The sequence below is a fragment of the Pseudopodoces humilis genome, chromosome 5, assembly GCF_049639895.1.
Source record: "Pseudopodoces humilis isolate 2021_Gansu_Grassland_sample_001 chromosome 5, ASM4963989v1, whole genome shotgun sequence".
NCBI lineage: Eukaryota > Metazoa > Chordata > Aves > Passeriformes > Paridae > Pseudopodoces > Pseudopodoces humilis.
Genome location: NC_142204.1, coordinates 44,694,768 through 44,700,767, shown reverse-complemented (window position 1 = coordinate 44,700,767; position 6,000 = coordinate 44,694,768).

Genomic DNA, 6,000 nt, shown 5'->3' with positions numbered 1-6,000 from the left:
TTCCTCAAGTTATGCACAAATATATCTTGTTCACATACATACTATAAGAAGGGAAAACTTGCAAAATTGGTCACAATGACGATTTAAATTATTTATTCTGGTTTAATTTAAAAATTCAGATACATTCCACAAAATTACACTAAGGGTTATCTCTAGTCTCTAACTGCCAGAGCAATTAACTTCTTGATGTAAGAAGTGCTGTATTCATGTTCTAATTGCAGGTTCTACGGATGCCTGTTAAATTTTGGTGTTTTCCATATCATGACTCATTACTAGTAAGCAGTATTATGTAGGATGGATTCCATTTTTTGTTACTGTTTGCTCTATTTTGAATACACTGTACAGAATGTAGCTGTAGCAGCCACTGAGCAGGGAAAGGTCACTTTTCCTACTCTGTCGCTCTCCCCACTTACAACTTCTCAAGCCTTTTCTTCATCAGTTTTAACAATAAGGATGCTGTGTGTAATCTTTATTTCCAACTTCAAGAAGGAGCAGGAATTGGGGTGTTGAGGATGGGCAAGGAAAGTGAGCAGGACCATCTCTCCAGTAAACCCAGGTTGCTTTGGATTAGGTGCAATACAAAGTTTATCCCTAAGTCCTCAAATTCACTCATTTCAAACCTAGGTGATTCTGGTTAGTGTCTGGCACCACTTTTGACCTGATAGAACAACTTGCAGTTTTGGGAACAATGGTTGAGGAAACCCAAAATAAATTTATATAATAAATAACAAATAAATGTATTAAGATACTGGATTTTTATGAATGTTTTAGGAAAGGGATAATTTGAGTTACAATTGCAAAGATGTAAGTATGACTGTTTTGTATACATTCACATTTACAACATGTGAAACTCTGTAAAAGGACTAATAACCAAACTCACTATTTCCAGATTTCATCAGAATGGTGTGCAGAAACACAAACAAAGTGGCAATGATTTTGCATGTACAAGGTACTGTATGTATCACAGTGTATTACACATGCAAATCTTGATACGGTATATTAAATATGTGTTGCATCAGATTCCTGAGATACCTGGTTAGTTCTCATGTCACTAAGGGGAAGTTTTGCAGTTGGCTTTTCTTAAGAGTTCACAATGCTCCAAAGAGATGACCTGCAACTACCCTTGTTAGCACCTGGGATTGTGTGGGCTGCACAGTGAGTGGGAATCAGCTCATGGATCCTACAGGATGCTAATTTGGGGAGGGAGAAAGGGGAAAAGAGGCAAACTGTTGTGACGTAGTAGCGAGACCTGACCCGCCCCTTCTGACAACTACCTGGTTTTACTGAGATCAGTAGAAGTGTTCTCTGATGCAGAACCATAACTACAGCACTTCACTACTTGCTTACAGGACTGAGAGCCTTCAGGATGTTACATATGAGTTTCTACTTTGGGTTAGAAATGCTAATGGAAAAATTAATAAAATCGTGTGTAATATATTTTTTATTAAAAATCTCCATTGTTACTGTACAGTTTGTTAGGAGTTTCCTTTGTTAGAAGCCTGGTTAAGTTTACCATTATAAAAATATCCAAGTTTTCAAGTGCTTTTCCATAAAGTAAGACCTAAATTCACAGTCACAGAATCATAGAATATCTCAGGTTGGGGGGGACCTGTAGTATTGGTTGAGTCCAACTCCCTGCTCCTCAGTGAACCACTAGGAACATTGTCCAGATGCTCCTTGAACTCTGGCAGACTTGGGGCTGTACCACTTCCCTGGGGAGCCTGTTCCAGTGACTAACCACCCTCTCATATCCAATATGAACTTCCCCTGATGCAGTTTCATTCCATTTCCTGGAGTCCTGTCATTGCTCACCAGAGAGAATTCATTTTGCCTGCCCCTCTCCTGCCCACCCTGAGGAACCTGTAGAATGCAGTGAAGTCACCCTTCCGTCTCATCCAGGCTCCTCCTTTCACCACCCTGATCACCCTACTCTGGGCACACAAATAGATTTATATCCTTACATTGTTGCTCCCAAAGCTTCTCCCAGCACTCAAGGAGAGGCTGCCCCAGCTCAGAGCAGAGCAGGACAATCCCCCCCCTTGCCCAGCTGGCCATGCTTTGCCTGATGCCCCCCAGGACAGGGCTGTCCCTCCTGGCTGCCAGGGCACTGCTGATTCGTGTATAATTTGCCATCAGCTGGGACCCTCAAATCTCTTTGTGCTGCTATCCAACTCCTCATTCCCCAAGTTTTAAGAATAATCAGGACTGTCCTGTCCCAGGTGGAGAATCTGGCACTTGCCCTTGTTAAACTTCATGCAGTTGGTCATTGCCCCCCAGCTTGTTAGTCTGTTCAGATCTCTCTGTAGGACTTCTCTATTCTTGAGGGAGTCTACAGCTCCTCTCAATTTAGTATCACCAGCAAATGCACTCAGTGTACATTTGACTTATCTATCTCCATTAAAGAGCACTGGCCTTAAAATTGAGCCTCGTAGAGTTCCACTGGTGACCAGCTGCCAGCCTGAGGTAACCCATTCACTGTGCCTAATCATTTGCTTGATTTTTTTTTTTAATTGATTAAACTTTACCTGTGAACTAGGGAGCCTTTCGAGTTTTTTGTAAGTGCTATTTCTGTGAAAGGTTTAATTCACATTTCTAAGTGATAGGTAACTGATTTTCCATCTAATACTTGGGATTGTCTTGAATGTTTGCATTTAACCTTTTGTGATGTATACTTCAGTTGATGTAAGTAAAATATACTATGGCAGTCCCTTAAGGAAGAAACATGACTTTTAGTCTTGCTTGCTTTACAAGTGTGTATTTTGGATTAGTTTCATGTCATGTTAAAAAAAAATTGTCCCTGGTCTAGTGGTCAGCCTCAATGGGGCTCTGAAAAGATGTAGGAAGAACACTGGGGGAAAGAAACATACTGTGACAGAGGAATTTAATTTGTCACCTTCAGAGCTTCTGTAAACAGAAATTATTCCTAGCACTTGTAAATGTTGCAGATACCCTTAAAAAATTAAAAGGAAGGTGGAAATTGAAGGAGTATGGAAATTCAGAGTGTCGGCTGAGACTGAAGTGGTTACCTCTAACCTTGCTGGGGTAAGTTGGCAGCTTTGAGTGACAATGTAAGCAGTAAAGGTGGAAATCAGCAACACAACCACTATTGATATGAAAGGAGGTAATGCCAGGTATCATAGAAAGACCAAATCCTTGCCACTTTGTCTGCAAGATTTTCAATTTTGGTAAGGGTCAAGTTTTGCCTTCATATTTTTCACTGTCATGAAGGTTGTACTGGGTGTGGCTGGGATGGAGTTAAATGTTCTTCGTAATGGCTGGTACACTTCAGGTTTTTCCTGGAAACATGGTAATAACAGTGGGATGTTTTAGCTATTGCTGAGCAGAGCTTAGCCAGAGTCAAGGTCTTTTCTGCCTCTCCACCAGTGAGGAGGCTGGGAGTGCATGAGCAGTTGGGAGGAACACAGCCAGGACAGCTGACCCCCGGTGATGGGACATCCTGCTTGGCTATAAACTAGGGATGGGGGCAAGGAGTTTGCCAGGGCTGCTGCTGTTCAAGGACAGGCTGGGTATTAGTTGGATAGTGCTGAGCTAGTGGGTTTTTTGGTATCACTTCAGGGTTCTCTGGAGTTTTTTGTTTGTTTGTTTTTATCTATTAAAAATAGTCTTTAACTCAGCCCATAAGTTTCCTTTTTTTTTTTTACTTTTGTCTCCCCCAGCCCACTGAGGGGTAGTGAGTAAGCAGCTGTGTCATGCTTAGGTGCCTACCAGGGTATGTGCTTCACCAGGAGTATAGGTACTACCTCCAATAACACCAGCCACACTTAGAGCTTTTGTGACTGTACCTGAGTCTTGTGCTGGTCACAGACACTATGTCCCTGTCCTGCTCGGACAGCTGGGCTGAGATTTCTGCCCCCTGAGGGGTGAAGAGCAGGCTGCCGAGCCCCTCACCGGAGAGCCTGCTGGGCCCCGTCCCAGTGGGGCAGCTGGGGCCCCTTCCTGGTGGGGCTGGGCCCCTTCCCAGGGGTGGCAGAGCTCCTGCCCCCAGTCCCCTTGGTCCTTTTTCTAGTGCTGCCACCGGGAGCCAGTGCTGAGAGCAACCATACAGCTTGGAGTGCCCTATGGTTGGCACTGGGGGCAGCCCTAAGGCCGGGAGTGGCCGCATGGCCAAGACTGCGCAGCCGAAATTGCCATCGCACACCGGGGCAGTGCCATGCAGCTGCAGCTATTTTGGCATGGCTCGTGATGAACTTTGTTTGCTTAGCTGCTTTCAGCCAGTCATGCTGTGGGCAGAAGGACAAAAACAGCAGCAGCAGCTTTTCTTGTTTCTGGTGCCCCACACAATGGAAAGGTGCAGGGATGGCGCCAGCAGCCAGCGCGACTCGCACGGTGCCGGCAGCGAAAGACAGCAATTCCTCGATTGCAGAGCCTGGATGAGATCAACTTTTCAGCACTGCAGAACTCTACACAAACTGTTTCAATTGATAAAGCTTGAGAACAAATGAACCTAAGAACAATTCTCTCCTGCATCAGGAAGAGGAAAGGATGAAGACACATAGAAAAAACAACATGGGACACTGAGGTCAGTGAAGAAGGAGCCAAATTGTAGATGGGAGGGGAGTGAAGGGACACCTTAGTTTTGGGCTGAAATTCTTTTGTAAGGCTATGGTTGAAGGTACATTTGGTGTATCAGACTTTGTTTTTTCCCTGTAATTCATGAAATGCATTAAGGGGTTGTAGCATTCTAACCACAGTCCTGAGCAGAAGCACCAGTGTTGAAATAAGCAGATGTTGTAGTAGCTGTAATCCAATGAGAAGCTTAAACAGACAGTGATGAGAAACTTCACCCCAGGAATAGAAGAAAACCATGGGTGTATGAAAAGAACTTTGGTTTTTATGCTAGAACAGCTCATCCTTAAACTAGCACCCCAATAAGTTGACGTGACCCATGAACGCAGCCGTAAGAAGGCTGCAAAAGATGGGAAGGACTTCACAATTGCAGATTTCCAGGCTACTGGTGGAATTTAAAAGCCATGAGAGAACTGTTTCTTGTGGAGAAGTCTCCATGGCATGGCAAGAGAGACTCCTCTCCCTAAGAGAACTGAAGAAAGACTATTTTAGAGGTGGTAAACTGACTGAAAGTACCAGGTTTTGTCTCTTTACATTATCAGTGGGAAAGTAAAGAAGGTGGAAGGGAGAGAACTGTTCTGGAAGTTTATTCTGATTTCCTATTTTTTTTTTTTCCTTTTAATTCCTTCCTTAAAAATTAAAGTTTTCTTTATACCCTTTAAAGTTTTAGCCTGTTTTGCGCTCCTCCTAATTCATATCTCACAGCAGAAAAATGAGTAAATATACTCTAGTGGGTGCACTGGCATTTGGCCAACATCAGACCCACTACATAAATTGGTGCATTGGCCAGGAAATTCAGATCGGTGAACCCAAACCACCACAGTCCGATACCATTCTCTTCAAGGTGGAGGAATCAATTAGAAATATTTTTCATAAGAAATTGTCAAAACCAGTAAGATATTGTGTATGTCAAGTTGAAAAAAAATGAAGTTTTAAAAAGGAAAGGAGAACTGTTATATTCCATAAGGTAGTGCAGTTTGGGAGAGGACATCTGCTGCATCTCAGGAGATGGTGTGGCATCAGAAGAACTACTTGTGGAGACATTTCTCCATGAGACAGTTACTTGGTCCAACACCGGTAGTGGCACCATAGCATTTTGTTTCTGAGGATCCTGGTTCCCCATTTTTAGAAACACAGGTGAGAATGGAAGGCTCTAATCATTGTTGGAGCATCCTGGAGAAAGTTATGAACACGTCAGCATCTCCAGCGTCGTAAGTCACACCAGTGTGGTGACTGTGACCTACTTGAGCCCAGCAGGCACATGGCTGCTAGGAAAGCTGCCTGAGCCCCTCAGCAGCCAGCTGGAAGCACCCCACAAGGCACCCCTTGGTGCCCACGCGAGGGACCAGGCATGGCTGTGATCAGCTGTCACCTCCACAAGGCCTAGGAAAGCCACAAGGAAAGTGACTTGTG